Here is an 11,600-nt window from a genome sequence, read left to right on the forward strand (position 1 = left end):
TCACCCGAGCACCATCTGTACCCAAAACCTCCCTGAGCTCGACCACTGCTGATATCAGATCAGCAGCGTGGGTGACAGCCTGCGCTTATCTGTCGTCATGGACAGGAACGAATTTGCATCATATACAGACTTTAATTTCCTATGATTGTATCTGGGTTTTTCCCCATTCTTTAAAGCAGACCAGCAGTTTGGCAGAACATGAGGGTGGAGCATTTCTGCTGGAGCACTTGGAGCTGGGCAAGACAACAGGCTATCCTGCACAGCCTTTTCTGCCTCTGCCAGCGGGGTTTGGCCCAGCACAGCTTCTAACAGGCAGTCCACATCAGTCATCTGAGCCCTCAGATCACTCCAGGGGAGCATAAGTGAGGAGCATTGGCAGGATAAAGCCAGAAGGAGACACAGTCTGTCCTGCACCAGCCACCTTAGGGATGAAACACTGCACGCAAAACCCAGCGAGGTACTCAGTTTTCCCTAAACAAGGAAAAACCCCAAAATAAATTGTGTAACACCTTTAAGAACTTCCAAAGGCACAACTGAAACAAAACCCCAAAACAACCATCACAGAGAAATCCCCCAACGGCTGTAGTATTTTATCCCAGCTTATCCTCATGTGCTCTTAACGTGCACCTGATCACACTGAGGGAAGCCTCCACCATAAACTGATCCCTAAATCTGCTGCAACAACAGCAGTTAATCCCAAGCGCTGAATCATCCCTACCAGTGGCAGCAGCAAGAAATAACACAACAGACACAACAGCCCTCACATCACACAGCCCTGCCGCACTGCTAGCATAAATATGCCAACTATTTTAAGCCCCCTCAAAGGATCTAGATTCGCTTGTAAGCCAAACTGAAAACAGCCTAAGAACTGTAAAGGCGGCTGCATGGGATAAACCAGTGCACACCATCAGCTACAGCCCAGAACACAACCAGCCCCTTTCAGCCCCAGAAACTGTTCCTAGCCCTTTGCAATGCATGTTAGAAATCTGGTTTAAAGCCAAAATAAAGGAAATTTATGTTTCAGCATGCTACAGAGTTAAAACTAGTTCTGAATCCTTTACGGAGCAGTTAGCAAGGTCCATCACTATTTTCAACAAATAGGGAGAGCTAAAAGTGCAACTCCTGTGCAGACAGCTTAATCAGCAGTCAGCGTTTTGAAGAGCCATTCCTGCCAAAGTCTCCAGTCCTCATACATAAATTGGAGCTTTTCAAAAGACCAGAATCTGGGAGGCAGGGGTATAAATATGACTTCAGGAGTCAAATTTAACTTGCTTATTTTTTAAAAAGATCTAAAAAGCATGGTGGGCACAGGGACAGCAATCCCCAAATGAGCTTTTTAGTGCCTTGGCATTTTGAAAGCTGTATTACTGCAGAGACAGGCACCTACCTGGCTGGTTTTCACCGTGCTGCATCCCCAGAGACTTCAGCAAACACAAGCCCTGACCTTCCCAGCCTCCCAGGACGCAGGTCCAGGTAACCTGGGCTTGCCTGGGGGGTCTCAGTGGGCTCCAGCAGCCAACAGGCAACCTAGGGCGTTTGCAGGAGCTAAGTTTGCAAAATCCAGTACCACAACAGGAGCCAAGAGCCAGAGTGCAGACGGGCAGCAGAGGGATAATCCTCTAGTTTTGGGGGTACAGGTTTATTTCAGCAAAGCACCAAAGGAGCAGCTAGGAAGGATGCCACGGGCAAGGACCAACGGGTGCCGGGGCCCCACAGCTGGGCGAATCCGCGTCCTGTGACATCTTGCCCTGTCAAGTGCAATTACTGTAATCTTCCACAGCCTCTCAAAATACGGATCCCGGCTTAGAAACCGGGCATCCGCAGCATGAAAGCTGCCTTTGTGCCCGGGCAGAGCCTGGGCGCAAGCCAGCCGTTAGGTGCATGAAGAAAATGAGTTCTCCACGTGCTGGGAGAAGGGAGGAAAAGCAAGCTTTCCCGCCCGACCCCGCTGCAGACGGGCTGGATTTCACCCACACCTCCCCGCAGCAGCTGCCGAGGGGCCAGGAGCTGCACGGCTGTGCATCCCCCTGGGAATAACAGGGCCAGTGACCACGGAGAGCCAGCTGGTCCCACACCCCGGGTGAGCAGAGCACAGCCGACACGTCGGACCATGGGGGCGGCACACGGGAAAAAGGTAACGGGGCTGTTTTGTTCAGGGCTGCTGAAGCAGCGGCGGGATGACGGAGAAGGCACCATCTGCTCACGTGGTGTTTGTTGTGCCCTGCGTGTGCTAGGGCGTCTGATGGCAGCGAGGGATTAGCGGGAAGAGACCCACTCCTGGGTGTAGGTGTCACTCGTCAGGTCCAGATTAAGTAATTCCACCTGATGGGCTCAGCATCAGCGCCTGCCAGGGCGTTCAGGACAGCAAGGAATGGATCAGAGCATTGCTAAAGGACAGGCAAAGTTTGCCTTTCTGGGGAGAAACAGCAGGCTTGCTGGGAGCACAGCTGGCAGCCTGCAGGCTGTCTCCCACAGATGTGGTGCAGAGCAAGCCCCAAGTATTTCTTGGCCTGTGAATTGCTGCCAGCTCCCTCCCAGGATGGGGAGGAGCCGGACCACATCCCACAGCACCCATGCACATATTCCTCTCCTCCAAATCCCAAGGGGAGAGGAGTCAAACAGCTCCAAAAGGAAACAGGGCTTTACAGGGTCAGAGCCATGCAGAAGTGGCTAGAGGTAGTTGGGCTGAGGGTGCTGTTAGATGTCATTTTGCTCTCATGTCTGATGACATCAGTGCTTAGAGATATATCATCGCTATTCAGTTGTGATGCCCTGATCTGGTTTTAGACTTCTGTAGCTTGGCTCCCAGCTCTAAGACAAATGCACTCGTGCACACACTAGGTCAGTAACTTCTATTGCAATGGGGACAGCAGTGACCCTCTGCCGCAGGAGGGACCCTGCATGGTCAGCTGAGCATGGTCTGTGGCCTTCAGAGGTGTGGGCACATCCAAACCTGGTGCCTTTCAGAAGTTCGCAAACCTCTGGGCTTTCTTCCAAACCCAAAGCTAGACACTGTTGTGGGGGAAATGTGCATAAAAGCAATCCACTGGCCTGTGTTACTAATATCCAGAAGGAAAATTGGAGCTGATGGGGGGACTAGTAAATATTTATCTATTTTCCTGGACCTCAGAGACGTGCCAGGCACAGGAGGTGCTGCTCCCAGCCAGCCCCCTGCTTCTCCAACATCCAACCAAGGTGCTGATGCCGCACTGGCTCCAGCTCACAGGGGAGCCATGGTCGTTCCCGGCTCAGGGCTATGACGGCACACTCGGGAGGAGCCATACTCTGCCCATAGCAAATCCCCAGACCTTTGCTCACATGGCCGAGACCTTCAGGGCTCGGCACATTTGTACAGGCATTACTGAAAGCAGGGAAATAAGCTGGTTAGGTCAGGTTTGGCTCAGCGCCACCCAGTTCAGCCCTGCTGCATACAAAGCAATCTATGCCGGCCTCCCGACCACCAGACCAGATGGCTTTTGGACAGCTTTCCCCATTGCTCTCTCCTTCCGAAACACCATGATCCCACCACAGCCCAGTACTGAATGGTCTGGCTTTGGAATGCTCCCAGGAGCTTGGGCTCTCCCATCACACCAGCTTGCTGGCAGCCCCGAAAAGCTCTGAGACAGTTTTACTTTCATGGGCACCAAAAGGTCAGAGATTTCACTCCCATTTCAGCCTCTCTAATGTTGCCTGGGTTGACAAAAGCCTGTGCCACTACCCAGCTGGCACTGAGCAGGGATGTCTGACTGGCAGCTCCCAGGTCGGTGCTTTACCCTTAGGCTGAGGCTGAGGGGGGATGGAAACAAGAAAGCTCCTTCTGTGGCATTTCCAGGGTGGGCATGAACAGCAGGCTCCAGCCCTCCCCAAGGACCAGGCTGGGTCGAGGTGACAGGCAGGCAAGCTCTCCTTCCCCCAGCCCTTGCAGAACCAGCACGGCTCAGGGCATGGGGATCTATCAGGCATGAGCCCATCCACCAGCTACAGCCCAGAGAGGACCCACACAGGAACACAGAGCGGGAAGAAGGCTCAGCACCCATCACCAGCACTGCCTGCATTAACAGTCTCAGCTGCACCCCTTTTAAGTTTAGACCAGAGCAGCACTCCAAAGGGATTACAATAGTGGATTGTGGAGTGCAAGGCAATCCCCAACTCCACAACAAAAGGGGCCGGAAAGGCTGCCAGCATGGCTCCAAGGACATTCCTACTTTCAAAGGCTGCAGCTACTTCCAAAAAACTTGTTCTGGTATCACCACTGTCCCGTGGGTCCAAGGCAACAGCAGGGCTCCAGCAAGACACAGTCCCCTGCTGGGGTTCCCTTTGCTACAAGGCAAAGATTTTGAGAGGGGCTGGTTCAGGGGTGCTGCAGAGCCGGTGCTGATTCCCTGCCAATTCCTCTGCTCTGCAGAGCACCAGCCCCACTGGGCACAGGAATGCAGCTAAGATCCCTCTAACCACAGCAAACTGCCTTCAAATAACCCTGCAAGCAGAGCTTCCCTGGCAGCAGCTCCCCTGGGTGCCTGGGCAGGTGCTCCCAGACCCCCAGCAGCAGAGGTGGCTGTTACCTGCACCTCTCTGCTGCTTTTCTCCCCAATTTCTCAAGGTAGGGTTTGCATAGCAGCCATTTCCCCAGGGAAAGTTTTCTGTCCCCAAATTCCCAAGAGTGTCAGTTTACACTAATATCAGATGAGCCGAGATTAGCCTCGCTGCTGAGCGGGGAGCTTTGCTCTGCGGCTGGTTTGAAGCAACAAGAGGCAGCATGCCAGCGCCAGGGAGAGAGGCTCTGCTTGTTCAGGCAAACCGCAGTACCTGGCTGCCCATGATGAAAACTAGGGCCTTGAGAGCATACTTTAAGCCTCCTCCATCTGAGTGTTGCAGGACTGAAGCAGCATTTCTGAGAGCTGCTGGTGAGACGTCCTCACAAACACAACTCACTGGTGAGGGTCTCCCCACAGCCTGGCCAGAGAAGTGTTTTCACCTACATCCCAGCTCACATGGGACAGACTCTCTGGTCTTTCATCTACCCTTCTCTTCAGGGCACAAGAGAGGTGGTCCAGGACATGCACCATGTCTCCCAGCCACCCAGCACACATGGCCCAGACCAGAGCCCTATTTCAGACCAACTTTGTCTTCTGCCGACCTGCTCCACCAACACACTTAGCTGCACTTCAAGGAGATCACACACTTGATTCACACACTAGGGGAAGTGAAGACTACCAAAATCAACACTTCAGCTCCAGAACAAAGAGCAACTCCTAAAAAAAATCCTCTCCAAAGGGTGGGAGGGGGAATAACTCTTGCTCGGCCCCTCACTAGCAGGAGGAGACTCTCAAACAGGTAGATAAGGGTCACTGCCTTTCCAGCAGCTCTGGAGTCATAATAACAGGGTCATGTTCCTACTAAGCATCTCTGCAGAAGTCAGTAATCTTGACTGTCAGGAGAATAGTCTCAGTTTTTAAAAGGCTTTTTTTTTTGCTGCTTTCCCAGGACAGGGAAAGAATAAGAGTTAAAAGTTGTGATTTTCTGGATTTTCTACCCATCCTGAAGAAAGCAGGAAGCAGCAGTTTTATTTTCCCAGCATCACTTAATGCTGAGCAAGGGAGTCCCTTCTCCAGACCCCCCCGCACACAGGTAAACACCCAAAAGCAGACATCCCTCCTGTGGGACTAACTCTGGCAGTTCAGCTCCACACATACGTATCCTGCTTGGCATCACCCCAGCACCAGGTCCACATATGTGGGGTAACTCCAGCTACAGCAGTATCCACTGTGCTCAGCATCATCACTTTTCTTGAATAGCACCAGCCACAAAAACCGTGGTCTGACAGGCAGAAGAGCTCCAAAATGCCAAGGCAACGTTTAGAGGGAAACTTTAAAATGGCTATATAATTAAATGGAAGATCCAGATTGACCAAAAAGCTGGTTCTCACCATTCAAGAGCTTAGAAACTCTTATCCCAACCACAAAAATCCTGGGCCCTTGTTTTGGAAAGCACAGGAGTGAGTAAGGCAAACAAGAGGAGCTGTGTCTGTGGCTGGCAGAGGAGAAGTTTATAATGAGAAAGAAAAGGGCTGTTTCATGCTGGTGCAGCAGAGAACAGGGAAGAAATTGCCATGAAGGGACCAGCACAGTGGCTGTCTGGGTACAGGGACACGAGGCCAAAGGAGGCAGTCCCAGGACCTGTCATAGCCAGCATCTTCCCTTCAGCTACTGGCATAGGCAGCAGGTGGAATTGGAACCGCTTCAAGAACGAGATGAGGAATAAGGCCCAAATTGCTCCCAGAAGGGATGGAAGAGCTTAACCACAGAAAGACAGAAAGGCATGAAGCGCAGCAGCTCGTGACACCCAGGAGAGGCTCCCTCGTCCAGCAGCCCCTCTCACATCACAGGGGACATTACAGGGACACAGCCCTCCGAGGCGGTGGGCTGGGACACTGCTGCCCCATCGTGCTCCGCAGACTGGCAGGCACAGCGGGATTTTCCTGGCTCTCCCTGACAGCTATTTCAGAAAGCCGGTAGCCAGTGTCCCTGCCAGCTCTTTCAAAGCATCCTTGTGCCCAGGCAGCACAAGAGCCCTCCGAGGGACCCTGTCTGCTCTGTCACTGGAGCAGTGGCCGTCCCCCCCTCGCCATCCGGGGCTGCTGCTCTGCTTTCAGCAAGAGAGGCTGTAGGTGCCAAGGCCCATGAGCAGAACAAGTCCCACCGACAGTCACTGAATGCCACCAGTTGTTTGGTGGCACTGGCCCCGGGAGCAAATCCAAAAATCAGATGGCAACTGCGAACCACAACGTTTCAGTGTCCTGGAGCATTGCACTGCTTGGGGGGACAGGTTTGCCATGTACTGCCTGCAATGAGCCTTGGTTCAGAGGGACAGGAACAAGAGCTGATAACTTTGCACACCAGAAAAGTCCCACGTGCCTCATGAGAGTGGGGGGATCACTGATGAAAAGCCCATTTCTGGGCAAAAATAACGTACGCGCAGAAAATAACAGCTCAGGCTCATGAAATAGCAAAAATCTGTAAGTCCTTTCATCTGTCTGACACAGCATAGCCCGGAGTGGGAGAGCTGGGCCAGGTCTGGTCCCAAAACCTTGACAGAAGCCCTCTAAGGTGACTTTTTGCTTCCTCTTCTTTGCCTTCCTCTTTTTCAACCCTTTAAAGTCCCACAGGTGGTGACATCTGGGGACTCTAATTAGGCAGAGACACTGCTCCAGGTTTAGCTTTCAAAGAAGGTAAAACAAAACACTGTAGCATCCCAGCTCTGAGAAGCCGAACTCATTACAGTGGATTGCTCTAGCTCCTGGCAAGAGATCACAGCTTTATTTCTTACCTCTTCACCCCAAGTACCCAGACAGCACAGGTAAACCAGCTCCAACTCCTAAAGTAACCCACTCCCTGCCTCCAGAGGCATGCATTTTGGTCCTGAGAGGGCTTACATGGGCTCAGTGCAAGCAGGGAACTAATTTGGACACAGTCACCCCAGCTTAAAGCTTTGCCTTCCCCAACCTGCACTGCTGCTTCTGTAGCTGCACTGGATCAGCAACCTATGTGCAGCACCCTTCATCCCAGTGCCATGACATCCATACTGACTCTCTAGACAGCTGACTTTGCCTGGGAGCAGCATAGGGGTGCGCGTACCAGCACAGGACCTGCAGCCACCATGCCAGTAAGGCAACCAAGCACATCTCACCGGTCCGTGCGTGAGACGCTGTGCTACAAGCTTCTCATGTGTGGTTGAAGGTGCTGGGCAGGACGCAGAGGAGCATGCTGCCAGCCCCTCCACAGGAAGGGCAGAGGCTGGTCAGTACCTGCAGCATCCAGGGCTACCAGGGAACTATGGAAGAGGGCTCCGACTGAAGGGAGGTGGATGACGTGCTCGTGGGGAGACGAGGAAGATCACTGCATGGGAAATGCAGCAGCTGCCAGGTCGGGGATGGCTCAGCGGTCCTCAAATAAAAATGGATTAAAGCAATTAAAGGCTTCACTGCTTTGCTGCTTTGCTCTGCTCCCGGGGGTCTTGTTCGGGTGGCGCCTGCTGCCTCCTCATGAACCCTGCGATAACAGGGACGCTTCACCTCTTCCTCTGCTGCCTCCTCCATCTGCAGCCCGTGGTGGCAGGCAGCCTGGTGGGCGGCATCTCGTCCCAGATAATAACTAAACCTCCTCCTTTTTGGCTCCTTCCCTTTGGGGTGTGCCCCCCTCCCTCCTGCACAGGACCTGGTCGGCTGCCGCTGGCACATATTGCCCGCAGGGAACAGACCACCCCGCTCTGCCTTGCCAGCCTGCTACCAGCAGTGCCTGGGGCTGCCAGGGCATTTCTGCCCTTATTTTTCACAAACCTCATTTTTCCAAGCTAAGGACCAATTCTAGTGACCCTGTATAGTTAAAGAGCATGACAAGGTTGTGTCAGAAGAGCACATTTCTGACATCAGCACTATCCTTGGCCCCTAACATATAGTCCCTAGTTGGGAAATGGAGTAATGAATGATGCCACTGCAACCTGGTGGCTCTAGGACAACATGGCACAGTGCCAGAAATAAATATTGTCCCTATTATTCATGTGGCATAAGCCTCCTTTTTTGCAAAATACTATTCTTCAAGGCACTTTAGAGTGTCTTAATGGTCTCTCTGCAGCATGACAGCAATTTGGTCCAAAACTGCTGGAGCCCTTTTGTGCCAATGACTGATGCTCTTCCCATGCAATCGGCAGCATCCCCAGAAATAGTCAAGCTGTCTTTCATCATCAGTGGTACCACACTTCCAGCACAGGGCAAAAAGAAGCTCCTGAGACAGGTAAAAAATGGTTTATCCTTGGCAACCGCTTAACTGCTGCTCACAACATTGAGTTGGGTGATGCAGGTATTGCGAACAGATAGCAGGGCGAGAGTTTGGCTTTGTCCTGGTATGCAGCAGCATTATGTGCTCTGCACGTTGCAAGGAACCAGATCAAAAAGCACTGAACTGCAGGTGAGGATTTCCTTAGGACCAAGGGAGAACGGCAGGTCCCTCGGCACCACACCGATGGGTGGATGCGCTGCTCTGCTTTGTGCTGGGGAGCTGCCGAGAGCCTCCCCGTGCCTCTCGCAGTAGGATGTCGGGCTTTGCAGTCAGCTTGAACGCTCACAAGTGAGCCTTGAGCACCGGCCGCCACGGGGCTGAGCCCTATCACTGATTGCTTTCATTAATCTGCAGGAAATTTTCAGCTGAGGTTTTGGTGCGTCACACTCCATTTCCCCAGCCACGGGGCCCCATGCAGCCGGGGAGCAGCATTTGCTCAGCTTCAGCGGCGAGTTCAGCAGGGGTCCCTGCCCCAGGGCTGGCAACTCCAGCAAGCTCCCCTTCCCATGCTGCTGCTTCCCTGCTTTAGCTTTTTTTTGCACTTTCTTCTGGGCAGCCTGTGAAATTGGACTCGATTTGCCACCTTTCACGGCTGCAGGAGGGCTGTGCTTGCCTGCTGGGGTCATCCCCGCTATGAGGGTTTGGGAGGGGAGCAGCATTGGTGACAAAGAGAGGCAGAGGTCAGCGCAGCACTCGTCTGTGTCAAATTGTGTTTTCTTTATGAATAAAATAACACCAAGTGCTATTTGAAGCATTTGCAATTTTCCACTCGACTAGGCAGCAAAGTGCCCACCTGGCTGGTGCTCCCCGAGAGCGACGCGGGCGCTGCAGTAACGTGAGCCTGGCCCTGCATCCAGACTGTGAGCCCAGCCTCCTTCTGCAAGCTTAAATTTACAAATCGCTCTTGCCAAAAAACCTCCGAGGCTGCTGGTTGCCCTTGCGAGACCGGCCACAAGCATCTGCCCTCAGCTCCACTTTAGCCCAAGAAATGCTGCAGACTTGTAGAGGTCAAAAGACCGGTAACGAAATGTTACACCAATAACTTGATATTTCTGAGACTCCTTTGTAATATGATAGTGAAATCAGCTATGGTTGTGGCCAGGGACCAGAAGTAATAGAAGCTCACAGCTTCGCTTGAAAAACCTGCTCACCCCCGGGCAGCTGCGTCCAGAGGGCTGGACAGGGGCGGCAGAGTGGCGGGCAGCCCGGCACAGGGAGCGACGGGGCTGGGTGCTGGGCTGGAGCGAGCACTGCGTGCCGTGGTGGTTCAGAGACCCTGCTGAGACCCTTCCCCATGACAAGGGCAGCGCTGCGGCAGCAGATTTCATAGCTCAGGAGAGCCGGGATGTGCCTGGACATGGACTCCTGGGTGCCTGCCAGTCCCGATTGCAAAACCTGCCAAAATAACAGTGTCCCATAATGAGCTGGGAGCAGAGGAATGTGCACGCTCAAGCTCCTCACCAGGAAGTAACTCTCCCGAACCCAGCATCACTCTGCCCCTGCAAGAGAGAGGAACCCACAGTTTCTCACAACAGCCTCAATAGCAGCTATGTCATGACCTCCACCGGGAAGGCAGAACCCGGTGTGCCAGCTCTGGAGGGAGGGGGGTGATATACTGCCTTTCCTAGCCCTCAAGAAATTTTGGAAATTCATCCAAACTGCAGCACTTCCTTCGACCAAGGCCAGCAGGGGTTTAGCAGCAATACTAGGCATTGGGGCAAGCTGCTGATTTCCTCTGTGTTCCTCCTTGACTAGAAAATGGTATCATCTCGGCAAACATGTGCACCAGCTTGCTGAGTCAAATAAGCCTCAACACCTCACATGGCAAGACTTTGCAGCAAAACAATTGAGCTGACAGATTTTTGTGCATTGACATCACAGATGGGGAAAAGTCTTACTAATCCTCAAAAGTTTCTTCCGGTGGATGATTTCACTGAGGTCTCTGGATCAAACCCAGATGCTGCAAAAGAGCACAGATAGACCAGAATTCAGCAATAACACAGGAGATTTAGGCAACATCTTAGACGGTATCTAAGCATCCAGGAGCATGTAAAAGATGTTTTCATACACAGCACTGGGAGCAGCAAGAGGGTGTTTGGGGATAATTGAAAGCAATGCTAGAGTGCCATTTGGCTAACCTCTAAATCGCATGTTTTGTGGCTTCATCACAAACAGAAATGCTGGCTTCGATCTGCCAACCAGCAATGCCTTGTTCCAGGTCATGACAACTTCTTTCAAAGCCTCTGGGTTAAGCAATAAGACTATTTTAATCAATGGATGTGTTCATTCATTGAACACCAATGTCAGCAGCTGCTACAGCACCTTATGGAGAAAGTACCTTTCTCTGAGCCCATCTGCTCCCAAATAGGTTGGGCAACTTCCAACCCTGCTAATGGTGCCTCCCTCCCAAAAACAGAACTGCAGGAGAGTCACATCAGTTCTCAGCCTGGGTGGCATTTTGCCCGCTTTCATACTTCTTTATCACCATGATCTGATTGCAGCAATTTCTTGCCTAATTTATTAGCTCAGATGTTGGCTACAGTGCAATATAGATGCTAAGATACTGCGCCTTAGTGGCACCTGTATTGATCTGAACCTGCCTGAAGCCATCCTCCTCGCCCATTCCATGGCTCACACTCTGATCATGCTTGATGGCTCATTTCCCTAAATGCTTTCATCAAAGCACAAACATGGTCCAAAATTACTGGCTATCAATTTTGCTACAAGTAAACATTAAAGCACCGATGTGTAGGACAAGTAACACTG

This window comes from Leptosomus discolor, chromosome 9, assembly GCF_034619465.1.
Source record: "Leptosomus discolor isolate bLepDis1 chromosome 9, bLepDis1.hap2, whole genome shotgun sequence".
NCBI lineage: Eukaryota > Metazoa > Chordata > Aves > Leptosomiformes > Leptosomidae > Leptosomus > Leptosomus discolor.